The sequence below is a fragment of the Paralichthys olivaceus genome, chromosome 1, assembly GCF_024713975.1.
Source record: "Paralichthys olivaceus isolate ysfri-2021 chromosome 1, ASM2471397v2, whole genome shotgun sequence".
NCBI lineage: Eukaryota > Metazoa > Chordata > Actinopteri > Pleuronectiformes > Paralichthyidae > Paralichthys > Paralichthys olivaceus.
The window spans coordinates 21,503,810-21,526,178 of NC_091093.1; positions in this window are offsets into that span (position 1 = coordinate 21,503,810).

Genomic DNA, 22,369 nt, shown 5'->3' on the forward strand with positions numbered 1-22,369 from the left:
GATTAACCCCCTGAGATGTTTTATATTAAGAAAGATAGTCCTTCTAAAGAAATATGCTTTTCCCCCTGAAATGTGACACAGAAAAATATACAGAAGGAACAAAGAAAGATTGTTGTTTTTACTGGATTACTTCGTTTAATTGCGACATCCAATAATCATTTTTCCCCAAAGACAGTTTGAGTAAACACAGACATCTGTGGTGTCACATGTGATACATCGCATAGTTTCAAATGTAATTAAGTGTGTGCAATGACAGACAGCCCTAAATGATTTTCTGTGTATTAGGGTTTGTTTAATGACTTGTTATTGATACTGCTCCTTATATATACAGTCATTTATATATATATATATTTCACACTAAAAACATTATTGAGCTGAGAAGCTCCAGGCTGTTTTAGTTGAATACATTTCATATGGAATAAGAAAATGTAGTTTTAATTTTGAAGTCATTGAGATTTTTTTGATAACCCGAAGCAGTAAGGAAAACTTTAATAACTCACACCTTTATTTTGTAATTATTCAAATTTTGTCTTTACCATTTGTCCTTAATAATTCACAGGCTTCACAAAGAGGAGCTAAATTACTTGATATACACAAAATATCAGAAACTTCACTTTTATGAAATATTCCAGAGAAAAGCAGCAGAGTCACTATCTCTCAGTAAAGGCCTTGTCTTTAATAAATCAGGCACTGGTTAAGACTGCCATCCAGTGAACAATGGTCTTAAAAGACAGGCCACCAGATCTCCGCTGAGACGACAGTGATTGATCGATAACATTCTAATTTGCTTCAGACAAAAATTAAATTTTTCCAGTCGGGAAAGAATCGGAGGCGAATCGGTCACAATCCGACTGGAAATAACTCAAATGTACTGAGATGGAAACACTGCCAAGTTTGTTGATCACCAGTTAGACGTATTTTACTTTTTGTGAAGTAACTACTTGTGTGGTTGTCTTTGTTGGGACATTTTAATGCAAGGGAAGGCAAATCAAAATTAATTTAAAAAAGAAATACATTTCTGAGAGGATGTACCACTTATTTACAGTGAGTCACCAGGGCCGTCTTAGAAAAAAAAATAAAGTTCATAAATAATTGCTCTCATTCTCTGGACATTGAACCAACCTTGTACCACAATAGACACACCCTGACTTCTGCTGCGGACATTCTTTGGCCAAACATTTCCCCTAGTGTGCTGTTTATACTCTGACCTGATCTTAAATTAGTTTCTATTCAGCCCTCGCTTATTGTTGGTCTGCAGTGTGAAGGTTGTATTCTCCGCCGCTGCTTTTCTGGGGCTCTGCAGTTTCAAATTGCCTCATATTGTGTTTCGAATGCTGTAATATCAAGTCAGCATCTATTAATGGGTTTCCCTATTACTAAAAATATTCAGCGCTCTGTGGCATAAACAGAAGTGTTCACTCTCATTTCTGTGATTCAGAGCTTGTGTATTCACTCACTTCAAATAATAATGTACAGGTGGAAGTTTACAAATTCGGGAGGATTAGATTAGCATTGAAATATTAACAGCATCTGGTTTATTTGCACTGCCCATGTTTCTGCTTATGCTATCAATACTGATTCTGGTCCTCGGTCACGGACAGGGTCATGCTACAAATGAGCAATGCCGTGTTTACGTGCAAATCAAAATCACTCACTTCAAATGCAGCCCCTCAACATCAGAGTCAGAACATCTGCTGTGCAGTCAAATGGTTCCATGTTTGCATTCAGAGCGGTCTGAAAATATATTCATGAAAATGTACGTGAAGAGATATATGTAGATTGAATTCTTGTGCTGCGATTCCACCCATTCACACACTGCTTTAGCAAACCAACACTAACACATCCAGCTAATTTATTCAAGTACTGTATTTAAGTACAAATGTACTTTTACTTGTGTATTCCATTTTGTGCTACTTTGTATTTCAAATGTACTTACATATATATATATATAATTATACTATATAACAAATGAAGCATGTGGCCTGCTGGACATAATTATACATATATATATATTTAAAGATGATTTTAAACCTGTCAGTTAAAGTGGGTGACTTGGTTGCAAACAGATGTAGGTAATCGAGACCTTTTTCTGCATTAATACAATTATGAATTTTACTGATCTGAATACCTCACCACTAATCATAATGAAAAGTTTAGAAACAACGATTATGCGAGAAATATTGAATAATAAACTAGGCCAAAAAACAAAGTAGCTAACAGTGATTCATATGTTAAATATCTGTCTTTCTAACTTTTCTTTAGTTGTGTAATTAATGGGCTTTTTACCTTTGCTGTAAATGTTTACCAGGCAGTCTAGTGACAATATGAGTAAACTCAACTGACTGTCAGTGTCTGCACACTTACCATTTTAATGGTAATTAACTGTAGGTTCTATGCATCATTAAAAAGAGCAGAATGGAAGTACACTTGACAGATGAGATTGAGATATTTGTTAATATAACAAAAAAAGCATTAAAAAGTCAACATAAAATGCCAGTTAATGCAAAATGTTTTGTTTAGTCTCATTAAAGAAAAAGGCATCAGCTAAATGAGGCTCTAAAGCTTTTCATTTTTATGAAGGGTCATACAAAACTCATCAGGGCTCATATTTTGCTATATGTTGAATTGTAGTATGGCACTCATTCAAAACCTATTACTCCGTGAACATTCTTTAACTCAGTTCTAACACTCCCATGAATAAATCTCCAGAAAACTAATTGGAAGTCACACTCCATGTCCTTGCTTGAAGCCCCTTTGGCTAAATGACAAGCAAAGGTGTGCATGTAACACCAGTCCGTGGCAGCAACGGTGCGTATGTTCTATTGTAATATATTCACTGTGTGGATGGTGAAAGTGAATATGTATGAGACGATGGGTGATTTCATGATATTATGTGCTGTATATCTTTGTAATGTGGGATGAGGGTGAAGCGTGAGGGGGAGGTGCCAGTGTAGTTTATGAAAACTATTATAAACAATCCAAACATGAAATGATACAATTTCAAGTATTGCAGCAGTAAAACAAATTTCTTCTGTAATCTCTTTTATTGTTCATTATTTACTTTACTAATTAAGTTGTCAAGTTAAATTAAGTGTGGTATAATTTTGGTAATGTAATTGATTTTAGTTTTATCCACCTACATGATTCAGGACTTGGTGGACCACCTTCCTGGAACCTAATGCAGCCTAAGATTATTTCTGCTTCAATGGGGTCCGTCTGCTAAGTCATTATTTTCGATTAGCATCATAAGTTTGGATTGATTTCTCGAGTTAATGTGAATATTAGGCTTCATTGCTTCTGCTCGTGTGCCTGTTTTTTTTCCTCATGCTAATCAGTTTTATCACAATTCCTCAAGGCTTTCGGAAAAATGTGTTCACCTAGGATTTTTTTTTTTCCATAGCGTCTGTTATTCTGCAATTACTGCAGTTGGAGTGTTGCCTGGTACTATTACAATCTGTTCTCAAAGACCTTCTTTGAAAGATTGAGCTATAACAGTACTCGAACATGTCAAAAAGGGAGAAAAACTAAAAAAGTCGTTTCGGCAAAACCCCTACAGGTAAGAAAAATGCATAACTTTTGTTTGTGACAAACACATATGAGACTGTTTGTCCCACATTGTGACTGATGGCTTTGCCAGATGGTTTCTTGTTTGGCAAACTATGGAAACTACAAGTCTTTACATGCTTCCTATGTCACACACGCAACACACACACAAGCATAAATAGGCACAAATACAGTATTTTATAAAAATGGTGCACAAGGGGCAAAGTACCTACCGGAGGCTAGTTGAGTAGTAGCTTACTTAAAAAAAAATCTATTGTTCACTGGCCCAGAGGCTTTTTATCAAGAGTTCATTGATCATTCTTGAGCAAGCAGGAGTAAAACACTAAAGAGAGAGAGTGCAAACTATTGTGGAAAACATACTTTGTGTCCCAGTTTGACTTTGTCAGCCACTCCCTCGTATATTTGTCAGTTTCTGAATTTTATATATTCCAACCAATATCTCACTGTTTTCATCACAGGATTAATTGACTCTACGACATTGACTGAAGTAATAACTGGAGGGCACTGTTTCAGGAGACAGAGCTACGGGTTGAATTTAGAGGGTAACAACAAAAGACCGACATGGTCTTTCAGGTACTTGTTGGAAGAGAAGAAAGTCTTCTAGACTCATGTAAATTTATCATCATCAAAACTTTTTCAGAGATAACTGTGCAGGTAAACAACCGTTATAATCATGATGCAGTGTGTTGCCATTTATCTTTGTATTTCTGTGCTTCAGAACTAATCTAAGACTCATACCTGCTCCAAACATTTCACAAAATGCACATTTCCCACCAATCTCAGAGCTGTTTTATTCTCTTTATAGAATACAATGGAAATCAAGTAACATAACTTCCATGTGTGTGAAAAAAGGCAAAGTGAGAAGTACTTCATACACAGTTATATCATGAACGCATAATTCACACAAACACTAATTCTGAAAATTCCTTTCATATACATTTCATTTGTGTTGATGAATTAAGCATTTGTAAGAGCTGTGCTTCGGCTTGCATTACTTTTTTTAAACGTCTTGTTTGATCAATAACATGGCCACAAAATGGAACAGATGCACAAAATGGCCTTGACAAATAAAATACAGATGTTAATAACAGGTAAAACAGTCCAATCAGCTGCGTCGACGTGTGTCATCTCTGTTAAAAACACGCTTTTTAAGAAATGCTGTTACACTAAATTTCTCCTTAGATTGAATTTGCCAGTTTAGATTAGTTTGCACATAGTTTGTTGGAGACAGGGCTCCACACACAACCACACATAGGAGTAAAAAGCTACACCTCCTGCTAAGAGTCACTATCAACATCACTGCCTCCGCTCTGTCCTTGACCTCCATTTGCCAGATTTTCAAGAATGTGTAAGAGTGAGATGATATAACACAACATGTGTTAAGTGTAAATAGGCAATTTTTGGGGAGTGTTCTTAAGTATTTATTTGTATCATTGGTCTATGAGCACTGCAGTACATTTTACTGTTGGTTCAATCCATCCATGATGGGAAGATGATTCACGCCTGTCAAAGCTGGGTTTGCTCATTAGTAGGTAGACCAGCAGATAAAAGGTTTCATTTAAATGTAAATCAGAAGGGTTACAAATCCATTAAAGTCATTTGGAAAAGGACTTCTTTCTCCTTGTCTGTCATATCTTTGACTCTTATTTCCAGGCTGCATGTTTTTACCTCTTCTTATTCTGGCCAAGAAGATATCAGTGTTTAACAGCTTCATTGAAAAGTAATTACAGCTGGACTCTGGTGGAAGACTGATTCATTTGAAATTCATATTTTAAAAAGCATCTCTATGGACACAGGCAGAGCAATTATTAATCAGTTGTGGCCCTACAGCGCCGTTCCTTTAAAATGTCAATTTACTTGGAATACATTAGTCCGCCCCACTGCCCGTCTCAATAACATGGGTTGAGCAAGCTGTCTGTTGAAATCTTTACAATACAGACATTAGCTCCTGGCTATTTATCTGAACTGTGGCTTATAGTTACAACCATATATATATATATATAGAAGTCTTTGAAACTGATAAATCATAAAAGTTCATTTGGGATCAAATCAGAATCTAACAAGATAATTACAGGTCATCCTTTAGTTAAGATGCTCTTACTTTTGCCTTGTGTGTTTTTTTGTGTTCCCTCTTCACTAACTTCTTTTGCCACATTACTTCTCTAGACTTTTCCCCGAACAACAACATTGTGTAAAATACCTTTGGGGCATATAATAAAGCTGTAGAGGAAATGATATGTTGGGAAACTTTATAGGAGCTAAATGTCTTTCTAAAGATTTCAACTGTGCTACTTTGTTCAGTGAGCTAATCTGTGAAATTATAAAAATTATTTTTTTCTGTAATGTTGAAGGCAAATGTCGGTAATACTGTGATATATACAACATATGGTTGAATTGTTTGATTTAGCTGTTAATACTTTAATACACAAAGCCATACAAACAGACACACAGTGAAGTGGGCACATTTATCCATTCAAATCCCACACTAGTGCCTTTAGAAGAGCCCCCTCAAGGTAGATGGAGAGTGTGTTTTCCTTTGGTCGCATTAATGGGGTTATTGATCATTCTGGCAACTGCAACATTTCTATAAACCAAATGAAGGCCCTGCTCAAAGTGTGCTGTGTCAGAGCAGAAATGCATTTAGATTACTTCATTCCACAGAATCTCCTCAGAGATTGCTATCTCCTATATTCACATGGCCCCTCGTGGCATATCTGTTATTTGAATGTACAAGATGAAATGTTTGGAGGAAAAGCCCTTTCTTAAACCAGAAGTGCTGCAGTTTACTTTCAATGTTGGCTCTGTCCCCTCTGAGCTTCGGTGTATATCACAACACTGTTAATGGGACAACACCATATCAAAATTGTGTACTAATTATTCACCAAGGAGGTGCTGTGGTATGATTAAAAAAAGTTGCTGAACCTACCCCTGAGGGTCATTAAGGTTTCATCTAATGTAACTTGAACATATATAATTGTTAGTGCTCCATATTTTGTATAAATTACAATGGAAACATGTATTAGATTTTAATTAATTATAATTGGAGAATATTGTGTCATACTAATGGTTGAAAAGATTATTATTAAGGACTGTAACAAAGATAAATTCTTTCACTTATTAGTTAAAGCACATTAGGTGAATGAAGTTGTAAATTTAGTGGGCAAAAAGTATCCAGTTTCCACAAAATCCCTATGTGTCCTAAAATAATTATAAAAATAATCTTATTGTTTCTTGAAAAACTACAAACCCTCTGAATAACAGAGATGTAACCAGTAGCCCTAAAGTTGACCATCACCAAACATCGCTCCTCCTCCACAAAAGAGGAAATTTCCTCAGAGTTCATGTGGTTTTTGTTTGGAATAGACTTAGTTTCTTGCACAAATCTTTTTCAGAGTCCTAAAGTAACGATCTGGTGCTGATGTGCCAAAAGATGAAATATGTTGTTATTTGTGAAACCTATACTAACTTAACAAGATGTCATTTTAACTAAGGCAACAGGCTGTACTTTGATATCCCCCTCTAAAATGACATGTAGCCCTTAATTATGACTTTAGTCTTGTAATGTTATGACTTGTTCTTGTCATATGACCTTATTCCATTTTCCCTTTAAAAGGCCCTAATACTTCATCCTAAACAACTGACACGTCAGGTAAACTATCTCACAAATAAAAATGAAATAGGGAAACCCAAATGATTGGCGGAGAAATAAAAGCCTGTCCTAAGTCAGTCTTTAGAAACATTTACTCAAACATGAAAATTAAACTGGTGATTTTCAAATGATGGTACACTCCGACCGCCAAAGGCAAATCATTATTCCTTAAAACGGGTGTTAGAGACACTGAGCTAAATTTGATCTAGGTGTTATTCCACCTGGAATGAGACAAATCGGTGTAGTTTCTACAAGGCTGGAATGAGACTGGAAAGATGAGACATCCATCCAGGTTTTTGTTAATTAAAACTAGGTAGGTGGTGTTTGTGAAATCACCCGGCAGGTGAGACAAACTGATGCAGTTGTGATAAACTGACAGCTGCGTACATCCAGCTACAAAACGACGACTGGAAAAAACTGACTGTGAAGAGCCACGTGTGGAAATGATTCGTCACCAGCAGACATGTGTCCTCTGAAGATACTGTGAGCCACCTCATGTTTGGTTATGCTCCTGTTTTTGTTCGATAATTCAGAACAAATGACACTGACAGCACATTAAATAGCTTCCACTCAAGCTTTAGCATAATTACGCAAGGATTTTCACCATTACAGAGACTGAGCGCAAAAGAGAACCATCTCGTTGGGCAGAGGAGACTAAACAAACCCCAGTTAATACAGGGACCATGCTGTAAATAATAATCTATAATGCTTTGCAACTTATTATATTTATAGTGTGAACAATTTTATGAACTTAGACAACTAAAGTCTAAATTAAGTTCAAGTGATTGAACCAACTGTGTTTGTTTCTTAAATGTACAGTGAGACACCAGCATCGTGAAGATCAATGTGTTCAGCAGGAGGCTAAATCTGTCCATTTAACAGTCAGCTGAAGTCAATAACGTCAAGTCAGTGTTAGCAGGGTGTCCATTAAAAACTATCCACCAGAGAGACTCCAGCCACTTAAAAAACTAAAGCTGCTGCTGCTGTGGTCCCGGCCGAATGTGCTCCTGCTCACTGTTTGTTCATTAGCATCGACAGAGACCATGTTGACACGGATCGATTTTTAAAAAGACTCCCATAATCTGACGGATATGTAGAGAATAACACCCCATAAACACATTCAGTATCAGGGATGCACATTTCACAGGATCATTTCATTGAGTATTTATGGAGTACATAGCAGATTGGCATATGTTACATACAGTTAAAGTAAAAAAGCTGTTTAATATTAATACTTGTAATGTGTTAAACCTCAATGTTTTAAAAGCGGAACTGAAATTTCACATCGTTACATAAAAGCGTCACTTCCATGTTTATCATATTCTTCTCCAAGCATCTTTGCAGTGCAGTCTCCCAGTTAATTAGTTAACTTTGAATACAAACAATTATGTTGTTGGCACATCCTACTTTATTATCGAATGACTCATTGTGGAGCTGAAGCCAAACAGAACTTCATCTCACCCTGTGCGTGTGTTGTCAAATGTCTTGCTGTAAGATTTCTTCTCTGACATGCGCTCATTGTTGTCTTTTAAAACAAGTAGTGAGAGCTGGGTTTAAAGTGTCGCTCTTGAAATTCCATTCAATAGACTGAAAGAGGTGAAACCTTGTGCACGATATGGTATCGACACTTGTCTCTGCAGGGTGCGCTCTTTGTTGTCAGTGGCTCAAAGCAAAAGCAAGATAGATTTGTCAAACTGCTCAAGTCTGGTGTTAAAATGCACTTGGTTCTCCTGTATATTACATGTGATAAGTCTTTGGTGAATGGTGCTTCAATTATTAACAGTGAAGCTGGATCGATCTGCTAAAGGGAACAATTGGAGTTGTTCTGTTTTCAACAATATGCAGTTGTTATAAAATAAATATATTTTCTTTAAGGGGTGATGTTTGGTATATATATATATTTTACATTGCTGCATGTTCATATAAATATGGCCAAATGCAAATGTACTTGTGTAAAAGTATTCCCTCTGGAATCGTGCTGCTCTCAGAGCTCAATTTCTACAATCATCTGTTTCAAGCACAGCTCATTCCCCCACAACACTTCACTTGAGTAGTATTATGGGCATTAAATGTACTCCACAATAATCAGTGCAGGTTTTCCATACAGTTGTTTGGCGACAGCAGAGAAGCATTAAAGCAATATGGCCCCTTTAAGGTGAGTGTTGAATCCTGCAGGAATCTAGGTCTGTCTGAGAGAGGAGTTTATTCAGGGGTACAATGATGCGCAACAGATGATACAAAAAGAAGAGCTTTGTGGACCAGTGTTTGTGGCATTTTTGGGACAAATTTATAGACTGAAACCAACAGGATTCTCTCCACTTTTGTTTACACCACTTGTAAGATTGCTATATAAAGCCATATATGTGTAAATGTTATCAGTTGTAATTTTCAGCCTTCTTCTCTGAACATGTGGAAGGTTATTTGTAAGTTAGCAAGGTTAAGCCTTTAGCCCCAACAATTGTTTGCTTTTTGGCTCTTTGTTCCTTAGTTAGATTAGATTAGGTTCATTGAAGAGAGACAAGAAACATGTTGCAGTGGGGATTGGGGAGTGATATGCTATACATGTTCGACAGGAACCACTTCTCAAGCCAGTTGTGCCGATTGTGAAATACACCATATGGTATGCAGTGCAGCCATTCAGCCATCAGGTTGCCCCGAGCCAGCTCAGTGTTTTTTCTGGTTTTAGGATTTTCATCCATTCATCAATATTTCCTAGAAGCAATCCATATTATACACCTTTTTATGTAAGGACAAAGGAATCTAGTTATCCAGTGTTTGAATGGCACAAGAAGAAGAATGAGCACATGAACATAGTGCAAACGGTTGATAACAGGCCAAGCCTGATAACAGGCGTGGAAATCCAGTCGGCGTCTTTACAGGTGGCAGGATAGACTAAATGAAGAACAACGTCACCCTGTGTAATATTTATCTGTGAGCCTTTCACAAAGCAAAACATGCACATCATTTGCATTCAAATGAGGAGGATATTGTGCATTTCAAGAGGCTGGAAGCTAATGTCAGGAGTGAATATCATTCATGAGAAGTGAGGGCATCATTCAGAGCATTGCACAGGCAATCAGTTCAGAAGTGAGTGAATATCTGAAGGCAGCTGAATCCAGGGTTTGCTCTTCAATGGATCAGAGGACATAACAAAAAGAGCAGGAATGTGTGTACCTGAGTTTACCTCCGATTTCCTTGAATCTATTCCTCTGTGAATTGAATAGCACGGGATATAGTGAAAGGGCTTGTGCAACGCTTCCATACTCGTGGTGTAAGGGATTAGTGGAGGACGAAGTTGGTCTGCACAGACGGAGCAGTCAACAGTGGAGTTTTACAATGAGGTCAGTTATCAGTTGGAGGTAATCTGGGTTTCCCTTGTGCATATTCTCTTTACAGCCAAGACCTCTGAGCACTGCACCACAACTGTTTGTTGCATGGCTCTATACTGTGAGACATTTAATTTACTCTGCAAAGAGAAGAGAACAGCTATCAAAGATATATGAGGGTTATTACCAGTCTTTCAAATTCAAGCGAGTACAAGTAAAGGGTGTTTTGGTGTTTCTCAGCCTACATGCTTGACACTTGAAACATTTTACTGTTTACCTGTGTCAGGTTCCAGCAAGATAACTGACACTTCTCTCTGACAGTCAAGGAAAGGACAGGAAAGGGACCGTTTTGAATACTGAGCAGGGAGAAGGTTGGTGTGTTGAGAGGCCTAACGCATGTGTTAGAAAGCAGATATGAAACCTTCAAATAGTGTGATCAATTTATAATTATTGATCCTTCAACTCAACCTCAAGAAATGCAAGACCTCCACAGTTTTGACAAAACAGCACTTAGTAAGATCTGTTAGAAATATTCGGCCCACTTGTCTGAGAATCCACTGTCAGAGAGTGGATGCATTCAAAGCAGACAAGCAGCCTCCTCTGTGTAAAACAGACAACTAGTGAGGACAAGCAATCCAGATTTACTCAAACAGACAGAAAGTCCTTTTGTTGTTACTTACTCTCCGTCAGCAGTGCCGCATGTGAAATGGGACTTCAACACTTCAAAATGTTGAAAAAGCAAGTACAGGTTCTGCCGGTTCAGACTCATCCCAGATGCACATCCACTTGTCCTAAATGACAACAAGCACTTTAGCCCAAAATCCAGCTAATCACAGACTCAACCGGGGAGAAAGACGTCATTATCTACCATGTTTGAAGGAGGGGAAAAGCAGCAAGCAGAGTAGTGATGAAAGTGTTAGCACCGAGTAACATCTCCAGCTGCTTCCTTGACAACCAGATCAAGGTTATGCATACCCCTGTTTATAATGCAGGTGTCACAATGCAAAGATTTAAAACTGGCTCTCCTGAAGGAAGTTTGATGCATCAGGATGTTGAGAAACATTGCATCCGACAGGTTACCCTGGTAGCGCATAACCTTCTGCTCCTTCTAGGGTGTCAGGAGCAACACCTCGGAGCTCGGGTGACGTCTTGATCAGCCGTCCTCACCACGACATCATTATCCTTAGTGAAATGGCCATCTAGAACATGTGACAAGACTGGAGACGATGTAACCTGAATGGAAAGTCAAGAAGCCATTACTCCAACCAGCATCCCATTGAATGCTTTGCAAGTCCAGCAGGAAGCAGAGATCATGCCGGAAATGTGATCCCTGGCTCTGAAGGTGTCATCTGGCCCTGCGTGGCTCAGCAGCAGACACACAGACTGCTCACGGCGTGAGGGTTGTTCTGTAAAAGATGTCCGGCAGACACATTGGCAGCAGGAGAGACACAAATTGATTTCCTGCAAGAAAGCACAGAGGGCCTAAGTGGAGGAGGGCCTCTTTAGCAAAGCTCTTATTAATTAATAGTGTCTCATGAGGGGATTACATGATCTGATTCCTGCTTCTTCATCACTGCACAGTAGCTAATGATATCGGAGGGAGTTCTCCTGCACAGCACACCTCCACCCAGCATTGTATATATATCAATACAGTGGAGGATGCAACACTAGTAGAGCATCCTCTCTGCCTTATCATGAGTATCATATGATGGGCACTCTGTCATGGGTTTCTATTCATACTGTGGGACACTGAATATTGCAGTGAGCTATAGCTTTGCAGTCCATATAATATCCCTGGTTTGACATTAGCACAGTCTCTCAGTAACCCGTCAGATGTCTAGTGCACAAACCACTAAAAGTTTTTATTGTATAAAGACAAAATTCCTCTTATAAACACATTGTTCCTACCAGTGACAAGGAGCCAAGATGCATTTTGGTAATTCTGGTTCTTAATCCTCTTGAATGGATGGTTCACTGAAAAATTAAAATTAACTCATTATCTACACACCTCTATGCTAACGGGACAGGTGAAGTGTTTGAGTTCACAAAACCCTTCTGGACTTTCACGGGTAAAAAATCCAATACAATTGAAGTATATGGTGACCGAGACGTCAGACATAATAAAACAACAGAAAAAAACATAACATGCCTCCATACTGCTCGTGCGGTGTCATCCAAGTTTCTGCAAGCCCAGACATTCATATTTGATTGGAAACGAGGTCTTTTACCGTGTGTTTTTATCGTGAAACTCCCCCGGAAGTGGCTAAGCTAGCAGACGTAGCCACACCATGTGTCCAAGGGTATCAGCGCATATTTAGGCTTAAAACACAGTGTAAATGATCTTGTTGCGCCCTCCATCTGCATAGTGGTGAGTAGATTTTTCAGACGTTTTTCATGGAACTATCCCTTTAACTTGGACACGGGTGTTTCAACACAAAACTTCACTTAACCCCCCCAGGTCCTATCACACATGTGCTTTTCTTGCTAAATGTCAAAATGTCTCCTGTGAGAAAGATTTACAGAGAAATCTTTTATACTTATGATAAAAAGACCACAAAATGCAAGTTCTGACTTTTCTCTTTTTCTTTGAATTTTGTATTGTATTAAAATAGACGCTAAGTGATGAACCCTTCCTTTGTGCGTTAACCTTTTGTCAGAGATGTTGTATGTAAATGAATGATGTGTTGACTCTAACTCTAACCTCATTTCACACATGCTTATGTTGTCATGATGAATCTTCTGTTTTTTATTCCCCCTGGTTACGTACCCCGTCCATATTTTACAGACAGGCTAAATGAGCTGTAGCCTGCGCACAGCGGCACACATCAGCATTAATAAACCATGAAAAGGTCAATTACACGTCATCCGGTGAATTGTTGTGACCATTTATAATCACCCTAGTGTCAGATACACTTAAATCCCCCCTACCCTGAAAAGCATTACATTATTAGCCCAGCACCTTTTATTCCTGCCATCGTAACGTCTGTCTGAAAACCAACAGAGGCTGATTAACAGTCCAGAGTTAAACCTCACATTTAAATTATGCAAAGATCTTCAGTTCAGAGATGTAAAATTCAAACAGCTCAGTCTAAAGCTTTAAGAATTATGGGTGCATCCGTGAAATCACGTCATCATCAGCTGTGTGACTTATTCACTTTAAAGAGCCTGTAAATCTGCTTATTCCACTTATTCTGCCTGATTAGATTTGTTCAGGCTCAGGTTGAACTTGGGTGGAGCAGAGCTAGAATTATAAGAGGAATGTTAGACAGGTGCAGCAAAACAAAAAGGAAGGTCAGAGAGATGCTGGTGATTCTGTGCACATCCACTTGGTCCTGAGAGGGAGTTTCATTAGGCTACAAAATGGACTACAACTTTTCAGGGACTTTAGTGTTCAACTGCAAATATTTTAAAAACTACTAATTCAACTTGAAACAATTATTGAAAACACTGACTTCCACTGGCTGTCTTCAATTTAATCATGTTTTGCTAATCACACAATTGAACCGATTCAATTTTGGTGCAGATCCAGGAATATTTCTCACCCTTACATTGTGAGGCTCTTCATAGATTCCCCAGAGACTAATTCATGGAGCCTAATAAGAAGAAATCAGGCACATTTGGGGGACTGATATTTAAAGGTAGATCCAGGTAGTGAATTTCAATGTGGTTTCAAAAGGAGATTGTTGGGCCTTGCAGAGGAATGCGCTCTACTGAGGGCCATTCTAGTTTACAGGTGTTAAATTGTATTGGATTTTATTCTAGTGCTATTTTATGCGGTTTCCATTTAATAAAATAATAAACAGCAGGAAAAAAAGCATGATTGAAGACTGGAAGAACTCTCCACATGATCTGCCTATTTACCAAATCAAAGTTATTTGTTTAAGATTAGAAACATATTACTCCTGCATAAAACCAATATATAAATAACCAAACAACTATCTATGTAAATTAAAGCATCAGTAATTTTTTGGGTGACCTGGTGGTAGAGAAACAACTTGAAACTTATTCCTGCTCATTGTTTCACTTTTATCTGTGTGTCCTTTGTGTACTGCTTTTTCAGAAGCTGTTTACTACAAACATGATGTTACACTGAAACCATTTGCTCTATTTTCTCACTTTCCTGCTTTGGTGTCTTGGGGATTGATAATGGAGGGATGAGATCACAGAGAGCACCCGTACCAAACATTACACAACATAATTTTAACTGACTAAGTAGCACTGACATAAAATACAGAATCGTTTTTCGTAAATTCAAAGATAGAAAAGTAAAGCAGCAAAACTTTGAGACACGCCTTTGATCAGTGGCCAGAATTTAATTGCTCATATCACTAACAAACATTTGAAGCCTTAATCGTGTCAGAAAATGGAAGTGGTTGTGGCTTATTTATGTCTGTTTATAAAGTTTATACAAGCTCCTAAAATCCATCTGCTGATGAAATATGAATCTCAGATAATGGGGTCCAAAATGCAATAAAAGAGGGATGACATATGTTGGTAATCTGATCTCACACCGCTGAGAGTCAGACGTGTCCTCACCATGCCACACCACACCCTGACACCCATAACCTCCCAGAAAGCTTAGCAGGCAGGACTGGATGATTTGATGTAACAGTGTCAGCAGCCGGTTAAACACATCAGGGTATAGAGGTGACATAAACACACTCGTACTCGTGTCAGTCAGACCACAGACCCTGAACTGGAACCTTAAAGTCAACAATAGACTGATTCACTCCTTCTTGGATGTTTGGTGAAAGAAGGGATGGAGTAAAGATTTCAATCACATTTGTCAGGTTGAAAAATATCATTATAAGCACAGGGGAGAACAGGCATTTAGCTGAAGAGGCCTCTCAAACAGAGGAGAGGCCCCAGAGAGCACTTCATTACTTCAGCGACTCCTCTACCAAGGCTTATATAAGATGTTCAGCAACTTGAATACTTATGCTGTCCCGCAACACACAGTTAAACACGTTCTGCCTGATCGGCTCTGCTTAATATCTATTCATTTGCGTTCAGCATTGTTGCCGCTGAACTGCAAAAGGGGATGCACTGAATTTCAAATAGTGATGACATTGTGCTGCAACTTTGGAATTTGATATGACTATTCAAGGTTAGAAGGATTCCAGTAGAGTCTGATCAATTTATCAGTTGGTTGATAGATAGAAATCGGCCAATGTGAGCCTGGTATCTGTGCTTTTGTTTGCTGATATGAAAACCCAACCCACAGATTTAACAATGGAGAATATATGTGCATTTATGTTTATATTTACATTAAAAATAGGTTTACTTCTGTATTATTTTCAAGTTATATATTTGGTTGAAGATGTGTTTTTTTAAGTCTCACTTACATTTCTTTGTCATAATGGTTCGATAACGATGCCTTAGGAATTACTGCCATTTTGTTTCAAATACTGGCTGATGTATCGTAAATATTTCAGGTAATATTCAGTTTCGACTGCCTCAAAGTGGCCAAAAAAATCAGTTAACGGGGAATTTACATACAGACTCGTGATCTTTTCACTAGTTCATTTCTTCTAAATTGTATGAATTGTAGTTTTCTTTACCCCAGAAAAGACCCTTTATATTCAAATACTCAAATAAGTTTTTTACATTAGTCCAGACTGGACAAACCAAACACCTTTTGAGTTTTTATGATAATTAAAGGCTGCCAGAGGTTCTTTTTCATGTTTGGAAGGAGAGGGTGAAGTGAAGGGTGTTCAGCTGCAACATGCAACTTCAACACTAGATATCACAAAATTCTACACTGTACCTTTAAGGGGCTCATGATTATGTCTCCAGCTGTCAGTTATCATGTTCTCAGATATAGATGAAATTCAGAGAGGTGAAGGAGCTGCCAGACACGTGCGCTCCCCTTTTCAACCTGTGACTAAAGTGCCTTAATAAATCTGGGAAGATATTTGGATGAAGAACAACACACACTCGCCAGATCAATTTTTTGCCATGTGCAACGATCATATTATTTCAATTTGAAGTGCGATCCTGGAGCACGAGTCAATAAATTATGAAAAGACTGCAGTCTGCAGAGAATTCCAGTTCACTCCTCACTTGTCAATAGTCAGGATTGAAAGCAGCAATCACAACCAGCTCAATGTGTCCTCTGTGGTTGTCCATTACCATTTTTCATTACACATCCTCCAAGTGAACTGTAGTTTACCTGGAGAGTTCACTGCTGCAGAAACATATCTATCCATTCATTCTGAAGCTGTGTCCGATCAATTACTTCATCATGTCTCCTCCAGGACAAAGTTCAGTGAACAGTTATTGATCGTGTGATGTCACTCACCTGTATGATATATGTAACTCCAGTAATAAATTGTAATGAGGACGTGTTCATCTGTGACTACAGGGACCTTTAAATCCTTTCATCCACCTGCTCATCGTCCCAAATGGAAATGTTGATGATAATTATCCATCACATGATCAAGTGATGTATTCAGGAAACGTGACTGTTCATCGTTGAATCATCGTTGAATCATCATCATTGATTGATTAGAGACCCTGTGATTTGAATCCATCCCTTCTCCACATTAGTTAGCCATTGATCTGTGACGGCAATTTCACGCTTGTGGTGAACCAATCGACCAGGTCAGAATGTTTGGCCTCTGCCAATGTTTTCCCTTGACCTCCTCATTCATCAGAGTGCCACCTGCAGTATGTACCCCATCTGAAGACATACAGGTGGTGATTCTGATTTAGAACTGTTGATCAACTTGGATCTTGGATGCCTGTGATATCCTCCTGAATATATTTCTGATAATGTGCAGTGTATAATTTTATTCAGATACATCAGAATTCCTACACACATCTCTAGTTTTTTCAGAGTTTTTTCTACACTGCTTGTTTTGGAAAAAAATCAATCACGGCTTTGCAGATGGAATTAAGAGTGCAGGCGTTGTCTTTCCTTGCTAGGGCTGGAAATATTGTGACAGAAAAGAAATTGCCAAGAAAAAGCCAACAAGTACAGATGAGAAATATATAGTTTTTATACTAGCCTACTAATTTGCAGGAGAAAATACATTTAATGTAGACAGAAACCAGCAAAACATTTTTTGTCAAGTAAAGTTAAGCACGAAACTTGGTGGAAGGATGTAGTGTTGGTCAGGGATTTTTATTTCACTTAAACATTGACAAGGTGGGTTTTTTGTGGGTTTTCTTCAGACAGCTACACTGATTTCACAATTTCAGCTACATAATTCATGGATTATTATGAAAAGATGACTGAAGTGTGTAATTTGATTCAGCTTGAAATTTATGGGACTGTTGGAAAATTGCAAAGGTCTGCACTCTCCCTTTGTTTTTCCTCTTCTAATTTTCTGTTCTTCAGTGAAAAAAGTATATAGCATTTTAACGCACATGGTGCTGAATGGAGTATTGTTATGAAAAATCCCCTCATGCCTTTCTAGACCTAGTTTCTAAGTGCCCTATTAGTTAGGGAGGTTGTCTGAACTTTTGTACTTGACATAAAATGGTTTGTTAATGATAGTCTCTCTGAGGGATATCTATGCTCTGTGACTCTGTGACTTTTCGCATGGTGTCAAAATGTTAGTCCTTGCACCTGATAGAGAGTGATTAAACAAGTGCTCCAGTTTTATGGTCACACATGGTGGATGCTGCCTCTGTATTTGCACTGAGGGACTACCTCTAATGGAATAAAATGTCCACCATGCTGTGATGTGTTTTAGCAAAGAGTCCATGTGTAATGACTATACCATCCAATTCTTCCAGAGGTTTGACATTAACTTTGATATTTTCTCTTGACAAAGGTGAAGATAACATGAAAATGCACTTTATCACTCCTTTTACATTTCACCAAATCTGCTTTTCCTGAGGCTGTAGCAAAGTTGTTGGTTTTCACACTTTTCAACATGGGAGAAATGTATGTATATTTAATAATATCCCTATGCATATTCATCTTTATATTGCACCAACTTCTGTGATAGTCGCAAGTTACCACACAGATTTGTCTCAATCTCGAAGACAAATAACGCTCACAGTCATACACACTACTTTACAACAACCACACATTCCTCAAGACTTCAGGATCACAGGTTCAGAGTGAGATAGAGAGAAAAGAACTGCTCTCACTGAAGAGGTGTATATCACCGTGTTAACACATCATATTTAAACCTTGTCACCTGCCAAGTTCTTATGATGTATATTGAAGTGTTTGTTTTTCTGATTAGTTTTTAGTTTTTATTAGTTGTTTGATGCTACAGTACAAATGCTATAAAACATACTAATTGACTTGCATTTGCCAGGTGATCAGAACACAACCCCAGATGAGCCCCACAGCTAAAAATGATGATAATGTTTATCAAGTTTGTGTCTCAGCTTGTAATTGATTTTGTAAACCCCAAAAGAACCAACTCAAATTTCAGTCAATGCAACTTTAAATTATTTAAATTTTAAGAAAAATATCAAAATCCTGACCCAGCGGCCTAAACCTTTGCATGTTGAAACCCACAGGCTCAAAGCAGGAGACGGGTTCCATGATTATTTTAGCCATCAACTAAAGACGGGTGATCAGGATCCCTTGTACTATTCTTCGTCGTTAGTTGAACTGTACTCCTGGAGAGAAAACGGTGTTCCAGCCATCCCATCACTGTGACATATGCAGACTGTTAGTGCTTGTAAGTAGCAGTAGAAGCTGTCACTGGATTGAAGTTTAGTTTTAATGGGCTCAATAACAGTCTTTGTTTTACTCCCTTGACCCATTCCCCGGCACGTTGGGGAGAGCCACAGGGTTTGCAAATTGAGTTTTTTAGCTGTAGTAGATTGATCTCTCACAGACAAATACTCCCAGTAATTTTATTGAAGAAAAAAACCCATATTCAGTTGTTAGAGCTCATCACACTTCTAACAGCTAAGTTAAATTCATTGAGCTCTATTTCCAATGTGAGGGTATCACAGAAAGGCTGTTTTCCATCACAGAGAAGTCAGAGCGTCTCGTAAGCAGATGGAAATGTTAATTAACACAACGTCAGTGTGTTAAAACACTTGGAGGTCTCAGGGGAGCACTCACAAATTAGTTCTCCCATATTTTGTCGATATTCCATCATACAATATATACGTCTTTTCAAAGAAAAGTTTTAAGTATTCGGGAAATAGGGAAACCTATTATCAAGAGGTGACACATACCAGCCATTGTTTTTGTATCAATATCATGACACTGTTTGTCTCGTGTAGTGTGTCATAACGGACGACATCCAACACTGCATCTGGGTCATCCCATGACATAGCACTCCTTTTTTTAATCTAAAGATAATGGCATTAAAATAATTTTGGTACATGGCATCAGTGCAATGTTATCAGTGCAATTTCATGCAGTGGCAATGGCAAACTGTAACTCTGGTGTACCATGCAGGAACATTACACACCAACAACCAGAGCTGAAGCTATGAGTCGGCAACTAGCCGTAAGAGAAAGTTAGCTTGCTGTTCTTAGTATGTACATCGTGGCAGAGACAGCAAAAAAAACAAAAACTAAAAAGAGGATTATCTTTTACTCATCGGGGGGGAGAGCTTTAAGAGACTAAAGGAAAGACGGAGGCCAAACTGGTTAATCATCTACAGGTTCTCGAATATAAAACTCATCCAGAATCCTGCTGGTCTGCAGAGGACGGTAAAAATATTGAACGTGCCGGTGTCATATATCATGGTGCTGCCAATGATCGTTTGTGTGTGAGACAGTCGAGTGTGCACAGAAGCAACGACAAAAACACACTAAGCAAGAGCCTTTTATGTTGTGTAATAAATTTCAGTATTGTCATAAAACTCTGGTGGAACGATATGTAGTGTGTATATATGGGATCCTTTACACAACATGCGTGGAGGGTATGCATCTCCCCTCCAATGCTTTTCGTTGTTTTTGTTATGTTAGGTTTCATCTCCCATGTCATTGTTAAATATTATAACATTACTTCTTTGGCTGCTGTTTCCTTTTCCGTCTGCTTGTCAACAAACACACATTTACTGCAAGTGCACGGAGATGCTTAACCAAAACTTACACCCCCCCACCTGTAGGCGAGCCAAAGTGTAGGTGAGAGCCTTTCTTCCATTGTGCTGCTCTAAGGATTTAGGACATAAACCAGGATGACTTCACATTTCTGCTATTTGGAGTTTTTATAGTTAGTATAAATGACCACATCCCATCATCCACTGAGCCCTTCTCTCTGTCTCTCTGCCCCCCCACATTCATTTATTTATATGTATTTTTTCTCACATAGTCCCTCTCTCTCTTTCTCTCATTGCAGGTATCTATGACTCCAGATTTAATCCCAGATTTATTTTGATCTGAATATTCTCTTCAAACTCCCACACAAAAGTTACCTGCAGAAAATCTAGTCCATGCAGTTGTTTTTGAGGCTGGGCCATTGCAATTTCTTACAATCAGGATCTCCCAATAACTCTAACAAAAGACTTAATGCTTAAAGTGTGAGCGAGTACCACCTTGAATGTGACAAAAACTAAGAAAATCATATTTCGCCTATATCACCTTTGGATCACTGGCGCTCTTTAAAATCCTGAATATCCTCACTTTAATTACCTTGCAATGTGCTAAGCTGTTCCTGCTGCTGTCTCTCACTCACACTGTCTTTATCTAGCTTTCTGTCTGGCTCCATTCATTTCAGTTCACACACATAACTTCGTCAGTATTTGCTTAATTAGGGAGGTAATTGCTTTTCTTAGTTAAAGAAAAATCTACCATAAGTATAGTACAAGTCTATTGAAACACCAGGACTTTTTCGGTGATGGTTTGGCTGCGTAACATAATGTGCAGAATTTGTCATGTAATTTAAAGAAAAGCAAAACACACAATTCTCAGGCTAAAACTCTTTTTTTGTAGTGTTTACATATTTATTCCTGTATATGTCTCAGGCTTCATTGACCAAAAAAGTCTGCAAATGATCAAAATTCACTTTGAGGAGTTTGTAAAACCAGCCAAACCTGTAATTCTGTGTGTAGGTGTGTGGGGGATATTCAGAAACAGCATGCATGCTCACTGAACGCTCAATGAGGCAATAAAACTTAAAAACCATTTACTCTTCATTTTTATGAGATAACACGTGCAGTCTGAATGTAGAGCTTCTTACTGTTCTGCAACAGAGCACTTCCTGGATGTGAGCCTGAGCCTCGCATTCACAGATGCTCAGTATGTGAGAGCTGAGCAGAGAACTCCCACCACAGAGGTAAACTGAGGGCAATTGCTCAGTGTGAACACTGCAAAGTAGCTCATCAGCAAAACAGCAGCCAGCCACCCCATGACGGCAACCTGGTGTGCTCAGGTCACGCTTTTCAAGAAAATTACAACGGAGGAGTGTGCAATTTGTGAGGAATCTGTGGAGCATAATTCTGTTCATCAACTTGAGCATCCCTGAGAACAAACTGGATCTGCCCTTGGGAGGGCTAAGTGTTAGCGGATAGCGAACAGCTGCTGATTCTGAATTACTTTAGGAACACACACAATTCTAACATATGCTATAAAATCATGACACCTTCAGTGACGACTGTGGGAAAACGTGTTTGATATGTATTGAATTTTACATGTGAACACAATCGCTGTGTTGTTTGTACTCTGTTTATTATGTATGGTGCAGATTATGTTTTCAGGATGTTTGTGTGACCCATTCTTATGAACATGATATCTCGAAAACAACTTGAGGGAAATTCTTAAAATATTGTACAAGTTGGACTCAGAGTGACCAGAATTTGCTATTCAGAATTCACTGTGAGCTCCCAAAATCCTTTCTGGCCTCTTCAATGTGTTATCTTCACATCGCCTTAAGAGAATCCTTTCAATTTGGCAGAAATGT